The 22,529-nt window shown below is 48.1% G+C and overlaps 1 protein-coding gene across 2 annotated transcripts in view; it reads left to right on the top strand.

The window, feature by feature from the left end:
- Positions 1 to 22,529, top strand: part of TNPO3 (transportin 3) — a 1,270,791-nt gene that overhangs the window by 453,643 nt on the left and 794,619 nt on the right. The gene's annotated exons all lie outside the window — the stretch shown is intronic.

Genomic DNA, 22,529 nt, shown 5'->3' with positions numbered 1-22,529 from the left:
CTTTACAGCAAGTTCTACCATTGCTCAGTCAGGGGGACTTCCTAGCAACCCTAGACCTAAAGGACGCATATTTCCACATCCCCATTCACCCAGGACACAGGAAATATCTCAGGTTCACCATAAACAACCAGCATTACCAGTTCAAGGTCCTGCCTTTCGGGGTCACTACTGCCCCCAGGGTGTTCACCAAGTGCTTGGCGACAGTGGCTGCGCACCTTCGGAGACCACACATCCATGTCTATCCTTATCTGGACGACTGGCTTGTCCAAGCAAAGTCAGCCCAACAATGTGCCAGCCACATGTCCCGCACAATTCACCTCCTACACAGTCTATGATTTTCACAAAATTACCCAAAATCACACCTTCAACCCGCACATGTGCAGCAGTACCTAGGTGCGACAATAAACACTCTGACAGCAACAGCGCAGCCAAACTCTGCCAGAGTCAACAGCATGCAATTGCTGATTCAGAAATTCAGGCCCCAACACTCACTCCAGCGCAGGTATTTATGCAGCTGATAGGTATGATGGCCTCCTGCATCTTCATAGTCCCGTACGTGAGGCTACACATGCGTCCCCTTCAAGAGTGCTTAGCACGACAGTGGAACCAGGCTCATGGACATCTAAAAGACCTAGTGTTGGTGACCGGTCGTGCATACAACTCTCTGCATTGGTGGAACACACAAAACCTTTGCAGGGGACGACCGTTCCAAGAGCCTGTCCCACAAATAGTGCGGACAACGGACGCATCTCTCCAGGGCTGGGGAGCGCATGTCCTCCATTATACCGTGCAGGGACTATGGACGACGCAGCAGCAAAAGATGCATATCAACCTGTTGGAGCTGATGGCAATGAAGGCATTCAAATTGCATTTGTGCAACAAAGTCGTGCTGATCCGGACGGACAACATGACTGCCATGTATTACATCCAGAAGCAGGGAGGCACACACTCTCCACAATTGTCTCATCTAGCCCAGAGCATGTGGAAGTGGGCTATCCAGAGAAACCTGTTCCTCATGGCGGAACATCTCCCAGGCAAGGACAACCAGATGGGGGACTTGCTCAGCAGGCACAACCCTCAGATGCACGAGTGGGAGATACACCCCTCGGTGCTACAACCATATTTCTAGCAGTGGGGTCATCCAGAGATAGACCTATTCGCCACAAAGGACATTTCAAAATGCCAAACCTTCGCCACCAGGTTCCCACACCCGCAGTCTCTGGGCAATGCGATATGGATGAACTGGTCAGGCAGATTTGCGTATGCTTTTCCTCCAGCACCGCTCATCCCGCTAGTGGCACGTAAACTGCGACAACACTCCATGACGCTCATCGTGGTTGCTCCAAGGTGGGCAAGGCAGGCGTGGTACACCACGTTCCTAGAACTTTCAGTGGTGCCTCACCAACGACTGCGCCTCACTCCCAGTCTCCTCACTCAGAGCCATGAAGACATTCAGCACCCAGATCCACAACAGTTGAGCCTTGCAATATGGCTCCTGAAGTCATAGTTTGGCTATCTCAACTTGCCCCCTGACTGTATGAACATCATCAAGGAGGCAAGAAGACCTACGACCAGGGCATACTATGCGGCCAAATTGAAGCGATTTGTAATTTACTGTTCCAATAATGATATAAATCTGCTGGATGCGTCCACGCAAAATATTATCTGTTATTTATTGCATCTATACAGATGCAATCTGGCATATAGTTCCATCAGGATACATTTGGCTGCAATGGCAGCTTATCTTCAAAACAGACAGCATCTTTCTCTTTTTAGGGTGCCAGCCATTAAAGCCTTTATGGAGGGTCTCAAAAGAGTGATTCCTCCCAGACACCTTCCTTCACCTGTCTGGAATCTGAACGAAGTTCTCACCAGATTAATGGGACCACCCTTTGAACCTCTTCACTCTTGTGAGATACTGTTTCTGACATGGAAAATGGCCTTTCTAGTAGCAATCACATCACTAAGAAGAGTTAGTGAGCTTCAAGCCCTAACTATTGAGGAGCCTTTCATACAGATTCATGCTAATAGGGTAGTGCTGCGTACCAACCCTAAATTCATGCCTAAGGTGGTGTCGCAGTTCCACATTAACCAAACCATAGAACTGCCCGTTTTCTTCCCAAATCCAGATTCAGTGGCAGAACGAGCACTGCACACTTTAGAAGTTAAGAGCTCTCCTGTATTACATTGACAGGACAAAAGATTTCAGGAAAACTAAGCAACTGTTTGTTGCCTTCTCTCCATAACACAAAGGCAACCCCATTTCCAAATCCGGTATAGCCAGATGGATTGTTAAGTGCATAAAGATAAGTTATCAAAAGGCTAAACGCATGTTAACAGTTCCCCCACAAGTGCATTCCACACAAAAGTTAGGGGCTTCCATGGCTTTCCTGGGTAACATTCCTCTAGAGGATATATGTAAAGCAGCCACATGGACCACCATACATACATTTACCAAACACTACTGCGTAGATGTACACTCCAAACAGCAAGCTGCTGTAGGACAGGCTGTTCTCAAAACTCTTTTCCAGACTGCTGCAGCTGGCACGGGCAACCACCGCTAAGGAGGTAACTGCCATTCATTCTATGCACAGATATGAATTCAGCAGCCCACATGCCTCGAACGGAATATGCTACTTACCAGTATGCATCTGTTCTTGGCATGTAGGGCTGCTGACTTTCATATCGCCCGCCCTCCTCCCCGGTGCCTGTCGCAGCTGCAGCATTCAGAATCATTTTGAGGCATGGTCATCACTTACTGTATTACACTCCATCTCTGCCACAATGGCGAAAAACAATCTGAAGATGGAGAGGATGCCCATGCGCACTGTAGTCCAGGAGAGGAGCCAAATATCTCGTGATACTTCGAAGACTCTTCCAGGACAACAATGTGCAATCATCCGGACCCAACACTAGGCGGCGATCTATGCACAGATATGAATGTCAGCAGCCCTACATGCCAAGAATAGATGCATACTGGTAAGTAGCATATTCCTTAGGGTCAACCCTGATCCTTGCCTCCTCAGATTCGAGGAAGAAAGAAGTACCGAAGAGCTGATCTGAACCAGGAAGAAGAGGTCACCACTGCTCTGGCCCCAGCCCTACCAGCCTGGCCGACTCCGACCAGCTCACAGCAAAACACTGGCGTGTCAAGGAGCACCCCAGAACAAGAAGGACCTGCCCTGCAGTCACCTGAAAGATTGTCTCCTATGAGCACCGGATTTGCTCAACAAGGACTCCAACACAGAACCCGAATCCAGTCAGCTCTGCTGTTCTGCACAAGATGCCCACGGCCAGAGTTTGAGTGGTCCAACACCACGAGAAGGTCTCCACAGCGATTCTGACCTGGCACCTGGCACCCCATGGCCCCTGCACCTGACTCCCCATGGCCTTTGGTGGCCCAACTGACGGTGTCCAGGCATCCCCCAAGAACTCAACTTACCTCTCTACTGTTGGTCACCTTCAGGAAATCTCCTTACCCGAGCCTGCAACCTTTTCTTTAAACTAGAGATCTCCATTGCAAACCACATGGCTCCTGACGTCTTCTTGGCACTCTCCATCCAGCTGCCTCCATGACGCTGGTGGTGCATCTCCTGTGCTGCTATTTGGCCACTAAAGTGCTGATCCTAAGCCCAGGAGATTTGCTCCCACACCTAAGTGGCCTGCATGTAAGCAGCCCTTGACCAAGGGCCTCCTTAGCCCCATTTGCTTACATTGGGCCCCTGCACCCGTCCGCCATAGTGCTGGTGGTGGTGCAATTTGAGTGCCCAACTGAACCTTGGTGAACCTTGGTTCTACCCCCCAAAAGTTTCTCTTGCAGGTGGTTTACTTACCTGCAAACCGATGACCACCTTTTCCTCGTGAGAACCAATTTTACGATTTTTGTTCCAAAAACTGTCTTTTTGTTTGAAAACCAAAGTAACTTTCTCTAAACCTAAAAGTGTCTTAATTACCTTTGTATTGTAGGATCCTGGGTATGATATCTAGGCATATCACCCGAGTAGTTGAGGTAATTCAAAAGTAATGCAAGAGTAATTTCTATGTATTTTAAACTGTTTTAAAAGCAAATACGAACCTGTAATGATTGCAGTTCCATTCACTACTGCATTTCCTTGTAAAGTTTTGCATTTAAAAGTATATTTTACCTACCTGCTTGGTTCTGAAATAAAATAGAAGTATACCTTTTTTCATACTTGCCAAATTGGTCTGGATTCTGTCAGAGTGTGTGCCTTCAGTCTACATTGAGTGAATATATTGCTTAACACATCCTCCCGATAAGCCAAACTGCTTGGCCACGCTACCACAAAGAGATCTCTTAGTAATTATCTAATGTAGCCTCTGCTATACCTCTGGGGATCCCCTGGATTCTGTACACACTATACCTTACTCTCTTATAGTATATACTGAGCCAGCTTCCTACGTTATAGCAGCAAGCTTTCCAGGAAAAGTTTTGAAAGAAAATGGTGTGAATAGGTTTGAACTGTGAACTCATGAGTCTTGAGGGGACCGTGTAGAAAGCTGCCTCTGTATACACTTTACCAAACTGAGGTATAGTGTGCACAGACTGCAGTGGAACCCAAAATGTAGGCAGAGGTAAAGTAGATAACACCTCACTCTCTATTTGGGGTAGTGTGGTCGAGCAGTAAGGCTTTATCAGAGCGCAGTGGTAAGCATTTGTTGTACACACTGTCAGCAAATGAATTCACACACTGACTGAACTTCAGACCAATTGTTTTCGTATAAAAATTATTTTCGTTATTTTATTTTCTAGAACCAAGCACGCTTGGCACAGGTAACTGATAAATAATTTGCAGTGAATATACAGTTGCAACACAGTTTGGATTGTAATTTTATATGCAATTTCTTTTGATTTACAGTACTCTTACTGCGAAATGCAATGCTTTGGAAATACAGTACATATAATTGAATGGGCTTTTTAGTAAAATAACCGGTACATTATGTGAGAAGTTGGCCTGATACAAAGTGCTCACTAGAATAGTGAACATTATATATCAGTCCAAACAACCCTCATTGATGATTGGTTGTAAGTCAACCTTATAGACCAGCTATCCTAGTAGCATGGATACGAGCAGTCTTCGGGCTAAACTCTAGAGGGCGTGTTAAGCCAGCTGTTATACCATCACATATACCCCTTGAACACCAAGTGAAAGGACACCACACAAGTGTTATGAAAATAAACAGTGTATTTATTTAGATCACAACAGCCCTGTACTCTTTGAGGACAGGGTTCTAAGCACACAACAAAACTCTTACGACAATACTTTAAGTTGCACAATTTACACAAATGCCCGAGGGGCACGAAAAACCATATACTCTAAAAGTGGAATGCGAAATTACTAGCAGGTAAGTACTATACTAATAGGCTTTGGGATCGCTAGGACTGGACTACTGAACCTTCAGATTACTAGCAGGAGGCCTAGGGGGAATCGGGTGCAGAGTGTGCACTCTCACGCGGGATGCGGAACAAAGTCTATGGTTGCTAGAAATGACAAAGTTAGTGTTATCGGACGAATCCGACTAGGTAGAGCTGAAACTAAAAAGGATCTGGACCCTTGGATAGTGAGGCTATGCTGGGGCACCGAAATGCCGATGTTACCTAGCCCAGGGGCTGCGGCTGCATAGGTCTAGAAAGACGTCGGGAATCCTCGTTGCAGTCTATGGAGCCTGAAAGAAGTTGTTGCTGGCAGGCGACCAGTGAAGAGTTTCGGATGGATCCAAGCCTGGATCAAAGATGGAAGACACCTGTAAGCAGAGGGGACCAAGTTCTGAATCACTAGCCAGTGATTAGATGGGCACCAGGATGGCACCGGATGGAGTCACCTGGACCAGGTGAGTGGGCGACGCTGGGCTCTGCAGTCTCACGGACCAGGAGGCGTTGTCGGCGACCAGGATGGAGGTGCGAGCTGTCCCACGATGGTATCTGCTGTCGACGTCGCTGGACTCAGGATTGGGGCAACAAGTCTTGGCAAATGCAAGCCCACGCGGTGGACTCAAAATGGCGTCTAAAGTGGACCAGGAGGGTCCGGGGTGCTCCTCTGTTGGAGGGGAGCAAGGGCCAGTCTGGAGCAACCAGACCAGTAATGTTGATGTCGTCGTCGGGAAGGCCACAAGCCAGCGGGCTAGTAGCCAGACAACGCGGTGAGCAGCAAAGAGCAGAAGGGCCCCACGCAGATCTCGTGGAGGCTGGGAGGCTGAACTTCAGTGCTGGAGCTGCTCAGGGTTGGGGCTTCTCGGACCCCAAAGCACTCACTCGAGGATCCCTCGGCGGTCGTGCTGGGCAAGAGTCGTGCAGTCTTGAAGATGGCCGGTCCCTCGAGGTCTCGTCGCACCCACGGATCTCAGCTGAGCTGACGATGTGGGTAGAGGTCAGAGGTGCCAGGGAAGCCGGGTCTCGTCGTGCTGGTCAGTCGGATTCCGGAGGAAGGACGTGCAGTAAACCGCAGTGTTCTTGGATGGTGTCTGCGGGTGCAGGGTGACTACTCCTTAGTCACTAGGGAGAAATCTTGAGAAGAAGTCGAGAGTTCCTTTCGTAGAAAGTAGTTTCAGGATTCAAAGATGATCTAATTTGGAAGGGGGCCCGCTCCTATCTTTATACTAGGAAAAGGGGCTGGCACGCGACTAGGTCCTGCCCATGGGTGGGACCAGGAAGGGGGGTGGTTACACCTTTCTCCCATGCCGGACTTTCCCCAGCTCAGGGGCTGGTGTGCCCCTGGAACTGGTTCTAGCCGGCCTATGCATAGTGAGCACCGGGGTGCCACTTGCAGTCACCTTCCTGTAAAGCCCTGCCTACCCAGGATACACAAAACCCTGTCTGGGATGGTGCTAGCACCGCCCCTGACAGGAAACCCTTTGTCCAAGCTCCCCTCGCTGGAAAGACTCCCAGCTGCAGGGGGTCAGACTTGTGTCTGTGGTGGCAGCATCCATTTTGTGATGCTGAGGCTCGAGTTAACTTTAACCGGGGTTCACAGTTACATCCACTAGCATTCACTCTTTGCATGGCCATCTCTTACTGTACTATACTCCATCTCTGCCACAATGGCGAAAAACAATCTAAGGATGGAGAGGATGCCCATGTGCACTGTAGTCCAAGGGAGGAGCCACCTATCTCGCGATACTTCGAAGACTCTTCCAGGACAACAATGTGCAATCATCCGGACCCAACACTAGGCGGCGATCTATGCACAGATATGATGTCAGCAGGCCTACATGCCAAGAACAGATGCATACTGGTAAGTAGCATATTTCTTTCAAGGTTTAGCAATATGCGGCTATGTATAATGCTCCCAGAATGCTCTGATTATTTGCAAAAATTTGCAGATGCTTGAAAGCAAGCATGAGGAGTCTTTGCTTTCAAAATAAAATACTCACCAAAAAAAGTAGGAAAAAAAACTATTTGGTTAAACTGCTGTAAACTTTTAAGTACCATTTCTATGCAACATCATTTAGTAAAATGTGATGATGTATGCTAGCATTTCCCAAAGATATTTATAAAAGAAAATCAGTGTAACTAGTTTCAATAGGATTGTGGGAAACATAAAAATAAACAAGCATTGGCAAAGCCAACATATCTGAAATTGATGGTCAGCGTTTTGGTTTTGTCATTGTGACTAGTTTTGGCATGGTTTTTGTAAAACCTTATTGGTGTGGGAGCTGCCGGGCCCTCAGCATTATAACAAACATTGGCAAAAGCATAAATTGTCTTTGGCCTCAAAAAACACTCCTCGCCAAAGTAGTTCCTGGCTGTGAACAAAACTACGTTGTGTGCCGATATGCTTCTTCTGAAAGAGCAGAATGCTGCCACTCACAGTGGATCCAGCCGATAGAGCGAGAGAGAGACAGAATTTTAATAAACACAAAAGGTCATGGTTAATGCCAGACCTATTTGGGGGCCCAATTGGAGAAATATATACTGGACCAAAATAAGGTACAGTGTGTATAGAGTGAAACTTTACAGGAAACTCTGTCTTGCCTTCTTCCCGGCCGCGCGCCACGCAGGGGCTCCTGTACTAGTTTCCCTTTGCCTGTACTAATTTAAAATACTCTGCAGGCAAAAGCAGTGAAACGCTCTTATTCCTTTCCAAAACCCTGCTCTCGTACCTCCCTCTCTGTAGACACAAATCAAAGTGTGCCCAAGAGGATGTCCCACCCCTCGGTGAGGTTCTGCTCCAAGCCCAGCCCACACGCGGGACATCACGGCAGTGGAAACCTCCCACTGCTGCTCCTCCTGTAAGAGCGCCCACGGCTCCGTTTACACGCCGCTTCACCTCCGATCCTGACAGACGGCAGCGGGGCATGGCCATGTGGTGGTAAGCATGCCGCCACGCCTCAATAAATCATCTTGCCACCTTCCTTTTTGGCCTCAGCGCGCCTGTCACGACCGCAGCAGACACCCCAGGCCGTAGCAAGTCTTCACGGCCCGCAGCACACAATACTCGCAGCGCGTCAAGCACTGCTTCACCTTCCGCCATAATTTCGTACGAGCGATAAATTCCCTGCAAAGGTGACGATATCTCCTGACTAAAATGAATGCTTATCGTCACAGAGAACGAAAGGCTAAATACCTACACAGATGCCCTCCTGACAAAAACACCCATACTTATAGCCTACCTGTACCCCACGCGCCGAGTGGATTGTTCCACCGGGCCAAAAATCCCAGGCGGACACTGGCTCGCGCCCTGTTCCCCCTGTGTCCCCAGCAAAGGGCAGCATTTTGATAATCAGTTAAACTTTACTAAACAGGGAAATTGTCTGGTGCAGTAGTAGGCGCAGAAAAGAACAGGAATCCTTATAACGAGATTGGGGGGTGGGGAGCAAGTAGAGGAAAAGACTGGAGGGGCCAAGGCAAGCTTAACAGGAGTCATTTTCATCTCAGCAACACAGCTGGCAGCCTAAACCCTCCGCTCCGACCTAACCAGCCCCTCACCCCCCCAGACATTTCTAGCCTCTTCTGGCGTAAATGTCCCCAACATTTGGTGAGACAAATGCATTAAATCCACAAAAGTTTGAAACTACACTGCCCAATAATAAATGCATTTTTAGTGGGTCAGATGTGATCTGCCTGTTATGCTCTGGGAGTCATCCGAGCAGAGGCGTGGCTGCAGGGACGTTCCTTCATCCTTTGTTCTTACACAGCGCGTGCAGACACGTGGCTGCAAAACCTAATGGTCGAGGGTGTGAGAGGTAACCAAGCGCTGCTGCAATGACGATGTGTGGCCGAAACCTCCATATGTAAACTGCTGCCATTAGACATTTTAACACACATTTATTCGCTAGTACATCTATCACAAGACAAGATGCTGAGCACCTTGTAAAAGTAAAATACTTGATACTGTGAGTCTACAAAATTTCATACAAACCTGTTTTCCAGTTAAAAAAAAGTACTGTTGCCTGCGGTGAGTTGTCATGGACAGAACAAAAGCTTGCTTTCACTATCTCTAACCATCGCTCCAGAACTGAATTTTCTTCTTTGGATGTGCGAATAATATGGCTCTGTGTGTGTGGCTGTATGTGTAGCTTTTTTTTGTAGGTGGCTTTGTGTGTGTGGGTGGCTTTGTGTGTGTGGGTGGCTTTGTGTGTGTGGGTGGCTCTGTGTGTGTGGGTGGCTCTGTGTGTGTGGGTGGCTCTGTGTGTGTGGGTGGCTCTGTGTGTGTGGGTGGCTCTGTGTGTGTGGGTGGCTCTGTGTGTGTGGGTGGCTCTCTGTGTGTGTGTGTGTGTGTGTGTGTGTGTGGCTCTCTGTGTGTGTGTGGCTCTCTGTGTGTGTGGGTGTCTCTGTGTGTGTGGGTGGCTCTGTGTGTGTGGGTGGCTCTGTGTGTGTGGGTGGCTCTGTGTGTGTGGGTGTAGGTGGCTGTGTGTGTGGGTGTAGGTGGCTGTGTGTGTGGGTGTAGGTGGCTGTGTGTGTGGGTGGCTGTGTGTGTGGGTGTGGGTGGCTGTGTGTGTGGGTGTAGGTGGCTGTGTGTGTGGGTGTAGGTGGCTGTGTGTGTGGGTGTAGGTGGCTGTGTGTGTGGGTGTAGATGGCTGTGTGTGTGGGTGTGGGTGGCTGTGTGTGTGGGTGGCTGTGTGTGTGGCTGTGTGTGTGGGTGGCTGTGTGTGTGGCTCTGTGTGTGTAGGTGGCTGTGTGTGTGGCTCTATGTGTGGGTGCCTCTATGTGTGGGTGCCTCTATGTGTGGGTGCCTCTATGTGTGTGTGGCTCTGTGTTTGTGTGTGTGGGTGGGTGGCTCTGTGTGTGTGTGTGGCTCTGTGTGAATGACTCTGTGTGGGTGGCTCTATGTTTGTGTGCGCGTCTGTGTGTGTGTGGCTCTATGTGTGTGTGCGCGTGTGTGCGCGTGTGTGTGGCTGTGTGTGTGGGTGCAAATGCAATAGGTCTTGCATTTGCGAGCGATTAAGCTATTGGCATTGTAAATGACAATGCCATTTATTTATGTTTTAAAAACCAAAACATAAAAATAATGTCATGAGCAATGCCAATAGCTCTAACTTTAACAATGCCGAGACCATTGCATTGTAAATGCTTGTTAGTTAAATGCGGTTAATTACTTTGTATATTACTTTTCTAACCACAAGACTGGATCCTAGATTGTCAGGGGACACGTCCTGTAAACAGTTAAGTAAAAGCGTTTTGGTTACAGTAGTTATTTTTAAGGAATATTATTGTATTTTAAAAGTTGATTCTTGGAAACTTTTTCAGTTGAAGTTACCAATGTTATCCTATGGAAGGAAATTCAATTTGCAGGTAAAGTATGTTCACGTTACTTTTGTAATCCTGTACTGGACTCTAAGTTCAGCACTGGGACATCTATCTAAGACAGGTAAGTAATTACGTTTTTGTAGTTGGTACGGTTTTTAAAGCATATTTGTAGTTTGCAAAAATCGACACAGAAGAAATTTCAAAGAAAAACAGTCAATGGTTTCCTTTGGAAGGAAATTCAGGTTACTGGTAAGTACGGTAAAAATAACTTTTCAGGGTTTGTGCTGGGCTAAAAGATGCAGTACTGAGGTCTCTCCTGATAACAGGCGAGTAAATTGGAATTCGTGGTTCGGCTGATTTTAGGTGAATATTTTAAAGTACCAAAACTCTACACTTAGAAGAATTTCTGAGAGAAACCAGTCAATGTTAGCCTATGGAAGAAAAGTGAGTGATCAGCTTTTAGGTAAGTACTCGACTGGCAGAGTTAAGGTTCTGGGCTTAGACTCAAGGGTCTCCCTTGGTCAGGTAGGTACAGTTGGTGCACCCTCAGCGGCACAGTGGCAGTCTGGTGCAGAAGTAGTTAGGCCCAATGTTATCCAATGAGAGGCAGGGGGCCTTCGGTTGGTGGCTGCTGGCTAGCAGGCCACACGACTGTGGGAGCTGGGGTCCTGGTCACTTGCTCAGGGCAAGTGGGGAAGTAGAATAGGGCTAATGTTGAACTGCCAGGGGCACTCTGGCGGCTTGGTGCAGGGTGATTTTGAGCCGTCGGGCGCTCAATGTTAATCAATGGAGATCTTGGAAAGTGGAAAAAGGCTGCAGGCTTGGGGATGGAGATTCTTCAGGGGTGACCAACACTTCAAGAGGTAAGTAGTGGTCTTGGAGGATAGGTAGGCACCCAGGAGTTGGGCCGTGGGGCGCCGGGTGCAGGGGTGTCTTTTGACGTCAGTAAATCTTACTCTCAGCTGGTCGCGGTTTGAGGGGTCCCTGGTTGTGAGGCTTAAGGCGTTGGCTGATTCGTCGAGGAGGGTCTTTGCGCACTGGACCTCTGGGTCCCAGTCGCTGGGGAGCGTCCTTGTGGTCTTGGGTCACTTAGGCACGGGCCTGGCTTGGCGGGTGCAGAGTGTGATGGAGTTGCGGTTCCTGGCTGGCACCAGGGGTATTGCTGTTGGAGCAGAACCACTGCTCATGGGAGTCCCAGTCTTTCAGAGGGTCAAGGCAGGCAGATCCTCCATGGGTTTCAATGTTTCTGCTCGCAGGAGTCTTCGGGATTTAGCAGGAGCAGGTTCAAGGATCAACAGGCCTGTAGGGCTGGAGCCAAGTCAGTTGGTGTCGTCCTTTTGTTAGCAGCTGCACAGCGGGTCGTCTTCTTGATCATCTTTCTTGTTTTCGTATCTGGATCTGAGGAAGGAAGGTTCAGGGTTCCCCTAAATACTAACTTTAGGGGCGTTACCAGTAGGGTGAGGGCAGGGACCAATAGGTCCCTGTTCTGGAGTGGGTACATCCCCTAACCTGCTCCTCACCTGTGGGAGGGGGGCAGGAGCCTAGCTGTGAGTGGGAAGGGCTCCCCATCCTCAAGATGGTGGTAGCCCGGAGTCGTGCTTCACCTCGCCTCCTCCACCCGAGGGGTGGAGTTGGCACAGGTTGGCATACTCCCTTTCTTGACATAGGGTTTCCCGCCAGTCTTCCTGCCAGAGTGGGGGTCAGAACTGGTGGGGGTCAGTTTGAGTACAGCAAGTGGCCTGAAGAAGCTCACAAAGGCGGCATGCCTTTGAAGCTTCCCTCTGCCCATCCTGGGGGAGGAGACCCAGCACCTCGCCCAGGATGTGCATTGTTGCAGGCCCAAGAGAGCGGGGGACTCTCTACCCAGGGGTCCAGCAACATGTCTGCTGTGTGGCAGCCTAGGCAGCCTCTCAGACAAGATGTGGATTGTAGGTTAGGTTTCAGGGGGCATCTCTAAGATGCCCTCTTTATTGCATTTTACATTAAATCTCACACTGGCATCAGTGTGGTTTAATGTGCTGAGAAATTTGATATCAAACTTGTCAGTATAGAGTGTAGCCATTATGGTGCTGTGGAGTATGTAATGACAACCTCCCACCACCATATACTCTTAATGGCATCACTGCACTTACAGTGCCCAGGAATGGCCCTGGGTTCTGTATGGGCACAGGGCTCATGCACCTGTGCCCACAACACTGGCCTAGGGCACCCAGCTAGAGGGGTTGACTGATGTATGCCCGGGCAGTGGGGTTGTGGGCATGGCATACAGGGATGTGTGCCATGTCGACTCTTTGTTTAGTTCTGCACCAGGACACTCCGCCTGCAAAGGCAGTGAGTGGGTGTCAGGGTGCAGGGCCCCTAAGGGTGGCACAAGCCCTTAGGGGTCTTCCCTGGTCACAATGCCCTGGGTACCCTTGGTACCATCTACCAGGGGCTGTCGTGGCCAGAGAGGATAATTGGGTTTTAGCTTCAATACAGTTTTAGGGATGGAACATAGGCCCTGGGCACCTGATTGGCAGGAGCCCAGGGCACACTCAGTCAAAGCACATCAGCAATTCAGCAAAAAGTGGGGGCATACCATGCAAGAAAGATGGCACTTTCTCAAACCAATTATTAAAGAATGTCTCAAAAGTGCACCCAATGTATATGTCCTTGCATGAAGTACAGATATGCAACTTTCGTGAATTCTCAAAAATCAACATAAGTAGGCCAAGAAATAGTAATCCTAGAAAATTTTTGTGAACTGCATTTTAGCATGAGCAAATATGCATGAGTAGATTTGCTCATGCGAATCCGAAAGTGTTTGCAAGTTCACTTATCCTCCAGCCACTTTTCTCCCAACTGTGGATGAAGTTTCACAACTGCCATTGCAAGGAGTAAAGTTCCAACCCTTCATCAAAGTCATAAGCATTAGAATATTCCCGCCTATCCGCGGGACCCCGGAAACACTATATTATATGTGCCCCACATATACAGATACATATATATATATATATATATATATATATATATATATATATATATATATATATAAAATATATATAAAAACAAGCAATAGCAGACATATCACATTAGAGCTGAAATATGCTGTGAAGAATTTCCACCATACATGTATAATAAGCATTAGAAACATGAGAAACAACACCAAAGATTGTTTAGAAATTGTTTTAATGCTCAGAAAACAGTAGAAATTCTCATAACTCACTGGAAGCATAGGAAGCTCCCAGGCTGCATTGCAAACAGTCTAAAAAGACTGAAAAGCTAACCTGTAGCAATAAACTGACACCGTGCCTTTAAGGCACTCATGACCCCCAATATCCCATCATGCCCCAGGGGTGACAGTTGGGTCAGTTGTTCTTTCCGGCTCCTTCAGTGAAGGACCCTGGTTACACAGCTCCACTATTTTTCTGGTTTTTGACAGACAAATTGCTTCTTTTTGACAACTTTTGCTCTTACTTCGACGTCTTACATCTAGTCAAGTAAGATACTGCTTGTTTTCAGCAGTTTGGTGAGCATTTTCCTCTGAAAATGCCTTCACTCTTTGATAAATGCCCTTCTTGTGGCAACAAGAAGGCCAAGTCAGACAGCCACGACGTCTGTATCCTTTGCCTGCCTGAAAATCATGATCCAGGCACCTGTCCTCATTGTGACAACCTGTCAGGAAGGACTCTCAAGGACAGGGAGAGAATTCGAATTTATGGCCTGGCTCACAGAGCTTCGAGAGGGAGATCTCCAGTTAAGAAGGGCTCCAAGAAGACTCATGCCTCTTCAAAAAAGAAGTCTTCACACCCTTCAACTTCAGCGTCGAGCTCAGCGCTTAGAAAAGATCCACAGGTGGAGTTTTCCTCTTCGAAACTACCGTCGACGGCGGGCTCGCCGTCGAGAAGAAGACCAGGTACGTCGACAACGTCGAAAGAACCAGCTCCGTCGTCAACATCCCCTCCGCCGTCGTCAACCGGGCGACGGTCGGCGTCGAGGGAGGTCACTTCGCCGTCGTCAACCAGGCGACGACCAGCGTCTAGGTGTGACCCCTCCGCCGTCGACAGCGACTCAACGATCGGCGTCGAGGACGCTGTCTCCGTCAGTGCAGCAGCAGCGCTCGGCGTCGAGGGTGCCCAATACCCCTCTGCCGTCGTCGCACAGGCATTCGACGTCGAGGCAGCGATCTCCGTCGACGGCTGGCCATCGCCGTTCGACGTCGAGGCAGAAAGCTCCGTCGACGACAGGACGAGGTCGTTCGACGTCGAGAGAGAAGCTTCCGTCGCTGACAGGACATCGTCGTTCTGCGTCGAGGCTGAGGTCCCCGTCGGCTGCCGGACACCGCAGTTCGACGTCGAAGCAGAGGGCTCCGTCGACGGCTGCTCATCGCCGCTCGACGTCGAGAGAGTACAGAACCTCTCATGGACATTCGAGGTCGAGATTGTTTGATCCTCCAACTCCTCGAAGGCGGTCGACTGCGAGAAAAGAACGCTCGACGTCGAGACACTCGGATACGATCATGGTGACAGAATCTGCTTCTCACCATTCATCTTATCGATCCTCTGGCTCCTCTACTGAGCATTCGAGGTCCAGAAGCCCTATACACAGAACTCCTGAGCGTCGCCCAGATCCTTCGGCGGGGCGCATCAGGCTGTCACCTAGATGGTACAGATCCTTGGACCATTGGCGAGACGCTGGGCCTACCAAGCGTATGCAGGAGTATGCCAGCCCGGACCACAGGTCTCCTCTCCAAGACCTGGTGGAGGAGATGTACAAGCGTAGCCCTCCCAGGCGTACATCCCCTGTGACGCTACCCTCCAAAGCGCCAAGAAGATCCCGTTCTCCTACAAGGGAACCTAGACTGGAACGTCGGAGAAGGTCTCGATCTCCTACAAGGGAACCTAGACTGGAAGGTCGGAAAAGGTCTCTATCTCCTCGGGGCAGATCTCCCGTGCGATCGCCAGCCAGATCTCCCAGGGCATCCCGATCTCCTAGAAGGGAACATCGGACAAGAGATCGGGTCAGATCTCACTCCCCTAGACGGGAGGAGCGTTCAAGGAGGTCGCGGGAGCGAAGACTTAGTACTCACCATAGACATAGGCGTACTCCGTCTACTTCCTCAACTTCTTCTACCAGACCGTCCAAGAGGGACTACTCCCCGACTTTAACGGACAGTCCAACGTCCAGGTCCTCCCCAGTGGATGATATTGGCACGTATCTGGATGTGCTGCAGAGAGGTGCGCTTAAACTGAACATCGAAATGTCTGTCCCTCAAGTAACGACGACAGTCATTTTTGAAACCTTGCACAAGAAGGCCATCTCCAGACCTCTGCTGCCTTTGGTTCCGGGGATTATGGACCCTGTCAAGGAGGTTTTCCTAACCCCAGCAGAAATCAGAGCAGTCCCGGCACGCATGCAGAAGTACAAACCGGCGGCTTCTGACCCGGTGTTTGTGAAATCTGACCCTCCAGCGGACTCTGTCATCGTGGCAGCGGCGAGGAAGACACATGCGGTTGCTGGTTCGTCTTCAGTCCCGCCTTATCAGGACAGCAAAACCCAAGACTCCTGGGGTCGGAAGGTTTGCAACTCTGCTGCTTCCACTCTTAAGGTCGCCAGTGCAGCTGCACTCCTGGGTCGGTATGACAGAGCCTTATGGGACTCAATGGAAAGATTCAAAGCCAAGCTACCGAAAGAGGACCAGCAGGACTTTGAAGAAACTGTTACGGAGGGATGTCTGGTGGCAAACCAGATGATAAGCACGGCCGCGGATGGGGCGGTGCTTTCGGCTCATTCTTATTCCCATGGAGTTTGTGCCAGATCGGCCTGGTTGCGCCTTACAGGTCTAAAACCGGATGCTCAGCATCTGATTCTAAATCTTCCCTTTTCGGGTTCCGCTCTCTTCGGTGAACATGCGGACGAAGAGATGACCCGAATGAAAACTGAGCTGGACACGGTGAAGGCGGTGGGCTTGGAGAAGAAAAAGGAATTCAAGCGCCGCTTCAAGACCAACAGGGGGAGAGGGGCTCAACAGAGGGTTCAAACCCCTCAGTGGTCCCAAAACAAAACTCAAGGGAAACCCCAGTTTCGTGGCAAGCCCAGCAGAGGAAGGGGAGGTCACCAACAGTCCTCCAACAACACGAGAGGAGGAAAGGCCTGAACAGTGGCTTCCTCTGACGCCGTTGCCCACTCCGGTGGGAGGAAGTGCTTCACAACACCTGGCAGAGTGGGTCAGCATCACAAGAGATCAGTGGGTGCTGAATATACTGTGCAATGGATACAGGATACGTTTCCGTGCTCTTCCAAAGAGCGTCCCTCCGAAGAGCTCTTGCCCTCACCAACTAAGCTTGCTCCGACGAGAGGTAAAAATCCTGCTGCAAAAAAGAGCGATAGAGGAAGTTCCTCTCGCTCTAAGAGGAAAAGGAGTTTACTCCAGATATTTCCTGGTCCCCAAAAAAGATCAGGACAAGTTCAGACCCATACTCGACCTACGACTACTAAACAAGGTTATCGTCAAGGAAAAGTTCCGCATGTTGGCGCTTCACCAAATATGTCCTCATCTGCAAGCCGGAGATTGGATGTGTTCGGTGGATCTACAAGATGCGTACTTTCACATCCCGATTGCGCAACAACATCGCAAGTACCTAAGGTTTTTTGTGGGAAACAAACATTACCAGTACAAGGTGTTACCCTTCGGTCTCAAGTCCGCACCACGAGTCTTCACCAAATGCATGGCAGTGGTGGCGGCTTTTCTTCACAAGAAGGGTCTCTTCATTTACCCATATCTGGACGACTGGCTCCTAAAGGGTCCATCTCCGGTACGTGTAACGCAAGATCTGCATCTGTGCCTGCACCAGCTTCACAGGCTCGGCCTCCATGTGAACCTGGAGAAGTCAGTCCTGCGGCCTACGCAATCCATCCACTACCTAGGCTCCGTTCTGGACACAAGTGTGGGAAAAGCGTTTCCTTCGGAGGAGAGACTTTCTTCCATGAACCTGAAAGGTGGTTCTCTGCTTGAGTCTCTGCCTCCAACAGCACGACAAGTAGCGTCTCTACTGGGTTCCATGGCGTCCTGCATCTTTCTCATCCCAAACGCCAGGCTGAGAATGCGTCCTCTACAACAGGCTCTGGAGGATCAGTGGGACCAGGCGACAGGACGTTGGGAGGACCTAATCCATCTTTCCCAGGAGACAACACAGTCCATCAGATGGTGGACTCGGAGACACAATGTGATGGTGGGAGTGCCGTTTCACCAGCCCATTCCGTCCCAATCTATAGTGACAGATGCCTCCCTGCAAGGCTGGGGAGCACACATGGGTCCGCTTCAGATTCAAGGCCGGTGGTCTGCGCAGGAGCAGACATACCACATCAACATGCTGGAGCTCAGAGCGGTATTCCTGGCTCTCAAAGCTTTCCTGCCAGCGATCACATCCAACTCAGTCCTGGTTCAGACGGACAATACGACAACCATGTTCTATCTGAACAAGCAAGGAGGCACAAAATCTCGCCCACTGTCTCGAGAGGCTCAGGCGATATGGCATTGGCTTCTTGCCCGAGGTCTCACAGTAGTGGCGGTACATCTTCAGGGCGAGTTTAACGTCAAAGCAGACGCACTCAGCAGGCACTTCGAAGATCAGCCAGACTGGGTGCTAAGCGACGAAGTAGTAGAAGAGCTTTTTCGTTGCTAGGGACGTCCATCCATAGACTTGTTTGCAGACGACGAAAACACCAAGTGCCACGCCTTTGCGTCCAGGTTCCACAGGCCAGGGACGCAGGGGAACGCTCTTCTGTTGGATTGGGCAGGGATGTTCGCATACGCGTTTCCTCCCCTGGCTCTGATTCCGAGAGTGGTTTCCAAGCTCCTCAGGACGAACATGGAAATGATCCTGATTGCTCCAGACTGGCCTCAGCAGTGGTGGTATCCGGACCTTCTACATCTGTCTGTGTGTCCACACAAATGACTCCCTTGCAGACCGGACCTGTTGAGCAAGATGAACGGGAGGATAATGCATCCCAACCTCCCATCATTGAACCTAACAGCATGGTTCCTGAGGTCCTGCAATACGGACATTTGAACCTGCCTCCAGAATGCATGAACATTTTGAAGGAGGCTAAGAGGCCGTCCACGAGAGCATCCTATGCCTTCAAGTGGAAAAGGTTTTACTTGTGGTGTAGGGATCATCATTTGGATCCGATTAAGGGGCAGGAGGACGTCATCTTACCATACCTCCTTTCCCTCACAACAGCTGGTTTAAAGTACGCTTCCATAAGAGTGCATTTGTCAGCTATTGTGGCTTACAGGAAGTCACCTGACCAGGTGTCTTTTTTTCAGGTTCCGGTGGTCAAGGATTTCCTCCAGGGATTGAAGAAAGTGTATCCCCCCTGTACGAAATCCTTCTCCTCCGTGGGAATTAAACCTAGTTCTATCAAGGTTAATGTCTCCACCTTTTGAGCCCATCCACAAGGCTTCCTTACAACATCTCTCTTGGAAGGCAGCTTTTTTGGTGGCAATCACCAATGCACGCAGAGTCAGTGAGATACAAGCGCTCTGTGCAAAGGAACCTTACACTGTCTTCCACCATAATAGAGTAGTCCTAAGGGCTCACCCGTCATTCTTACCTAAGGTCATCTCTGATTTTCATATAAATCAGTCTATTTCCCTCCCTTCCTTTTTTCCAAATCCTTCGACCCCGGCTGAGCGGTCACTTCACTCCTTAGATCTTAAAAGAGTGCTTAAGTTTTATTTGGAAAAGACTAAAGGGGTTAGGAAAACGGACCAACTGTTTGTAAACTATGGCTCAATGAGAACTGGCTTTCCAGCAGCAAAGAGGTCTATTTCCAGGTGGATTGTCTCTTGCATTAAGTTGGCCTATCAACTGGCAGGAAAACCTTTGTTGATGTCTCCTAAAGCGCATTCCACTAGAGGGAAGGCGGCTACAGTGGCTTTCTTGCATGACGTTCCCATGTCAGAAATATGCAAGGCGGCAACCTGGAAATCAGTGCATACCTTTACGAGGCATTACTGCCTCGAATCTGATTCCAGGACCGATACTCAAGTAGGGCAAGCCTCCTTGAGGAATCTGTTTGGGTAGTCTATAGTCTACTCCAGCTTATTGATGAGATTTCTGTCTTATCATTCCTTTGCCCGCAGGGATGAGGAGAGGCTTGCTATTCTATTCTAATGCTTATGACTATTGATGAGGATCCCCTGGAAGAGAAGGATTAGTTACTTACCTGTAATCCTAGTTCTCTTCCAGGGGTATCCTCATCAAAGTCATAAGCAACCCTCCCGCCTCCCCGAGCAAAGGATACTCTTTCATACGGAGATATTGTTAACCTATTAGTTATTGGGTTTGTTTTCAGTCTCCGAAAAGAACAACTGACCCAACTGTCACCCCTGGGGCATGATGGGATACTGGGGGTCATGAGTGCCTTAAAGGCACGGTGTCAGTTTATTGCTATTCAGCTACAGGTTAGCTTTTCAGTCTTTTTAGACTGTGTGTTTGCAATGCAGCCTGGGAGCTTCCTATGCTTCCAGTGAGTTATGAGAATTTCTACTGTTTTCTGAGCATTAAAACAATTCTAAACAATCTTTGGTGTTGTTTCTCATGTTTCTAATGCTTATTATACATGTATGGTGGAAATTCTTCACAGCATATTTCAGCTCTAATGTGATTTGGCTGCTATTGCTTGTTTATATATATATATATATATATTATTTATATATATATATGTATATGTATATGTGGGGCACATATAATATAGTGTTTCCGGGGTCCCGCGCATAGGCGGGAATATTCTAATGCTTATGACTTTGATGAGGATACCCCTGGAAGAGAACTAGGATTACAGGTAAGTAACTAATCCTTCCTACTAGCTATAACACTGGCCAAGAGGGAGCAAAATGGAAGTATTTAACATCAATGCCGTTACTCTGGTTCCACAGGCAGGAGATACCTTTACAAACCAATTGTCTGTTCATCCCTAAATTGTTGTCGGATTTTCATTTGAAGGAACAAGATGTCATAACTGCATTTCAAAGTCTGTAAGGCACAGCTCAGAGCTGTACATTCTGTGGATATGTGCAGGTGCCTCCATTTTTACTGAGCAAAAGACTTAAGGAAAGTCTGATCAGCTGCTGGTTATGTTTGCACTATTCATCTGGGCAGCTGCAGCTTTTTCCATTTTCTGATGCAAGGCTGGGTTAAACTTTTGAGGTGTAGTGAAAGTGCATTCTATGAGGAGCGTGGCAGCATAAACATACTTTGACGTGCCAATACCACTGTCAGACACTGCCAAGCTAGATTATTGACTGGATACTACTGCCCATAGTCAGTAGGGGCAGAATTGGGGGTTGCTACAGTTTCCCTTAATCTTCTGCATCTAAAAATTTTGTCATTTATACTACTTGCTATATTGATACCAGCATAAAAAATGTATGAAAGACCCAAGGCTGGAAAAGAAAAATTACTTCTCCATTACTGTAGTTCTCCAGTATTTACTTTGGTCATGAATAAACATGCATCTGTTTGCCCCACAAAATGGGGTCACTATATTCAATTTATCTTTACATTCGTATTTCATTTCATTTCAATCTTTATTCGGTTTAAAAAACCTTATAAGATACAATACATTAAAATCATAACACATCATATTATAATACATAGTAAATAGCAGCAGTGGGTAAAAATATCATCACATCTCATTTGTACAAAATACGCAAAAAACCATCTACATTGGGGTTGGCTAGATCCTGGTCGGTCCCTCTTCTATAGAGAACACTGAATAAATATACATAATAGTAAAATAATAAATTAGACGTCTGTTTTTGTTAAAAAAAAAAATGGTATACACCATAGCGGTAAAGCAGGCAGCACTATATTAACTAATAAATGAGTCAATAACATGGTAAAGTAGCCCATTACATTTAGGTTTTTTGATTTTTCTTCCTCCTGATCAAGGCTACACATAGGAGAAAGCGACTTAGGCTAAACACAATCGGTTGTGCAGTATCTCCTTTGAATATTCTGAGTCCAACCTTAATTTGTCTAAGGCCTAACCTATTACAGATTGGCTTAAGCCATTTTTTCCTTAATTTAAGGTATGCTGGGCATATGAATAGAACATGAGACTCATCCTCTTTCATCCCCATCTCACAGAACTCGCATATATCCGAGCCAGCGGCCCCGGTCAACCCCTTATTACAGTTCCAGCTAGTTGTTCTTTCTTTTAATAGCAAGATGCTATACCGGAACTTTAAGTATAGGCTTTTAGCCAATGGAGGGTGAATTTCATCCATGAGGGGCTCTAGTTGCATATTCATTTTAATTACAAAAAATTTCGAAGTTAGAGTCCCTGTTCTGGGATTTGAAAGCATTTTTTTTTTCGTATTTTGTTTCAATCTTTATTCGGTTTAAAAAACCTTATAAGATACAATACATTAAAATCATAACACATCATATTATAATACATAGTAAATAGCAGCAGTGGGTAAAAATATCATCACATCTTTACATTCATACTAAAATCTCCAGGTAGGAGGACTTCTAAGATGAGTGGACTCTACTGCCCTCTCAGTGCTGTGATTGTTGTTTGGGCCTTTCCGAATGAGGCTAGCATGATATTAATGTGTCACTGACAAGCCTATGCAGACCTTTTCCTTTCCTATTGCTTGTTAAAGGATACCTTGAGACTCCTACTTCGACAGGGAAAGATAAAAGCCTGTGAATCATATAGATACCTTTTATGAACTGTAATTCTAGGTAAGTAAGGTTTTTCTTCTTGGCTTACAGTCCATTTACTCTGGGTTCTTATGCTTTTCACAGCAATCACTTAAATTTTTTCATAT

Source organism: Lissotriton vulgaris, chromosome 1_1, assembly GCF_964263255.1.
Source record: "Lissotriton vulgaris chromosome 1_1, aLisVul1.2, whole genome shotgun sequence".
Lineage (NCBI taxonomy): Eukaryota > Metazoa > Chordata > Amphibia > Caudata > Salamandridae > Lissotriton > Lissotriton vulgaris.
This window is presented reverse-complemented; position numbering and strand designations above follow the sequence as displayed.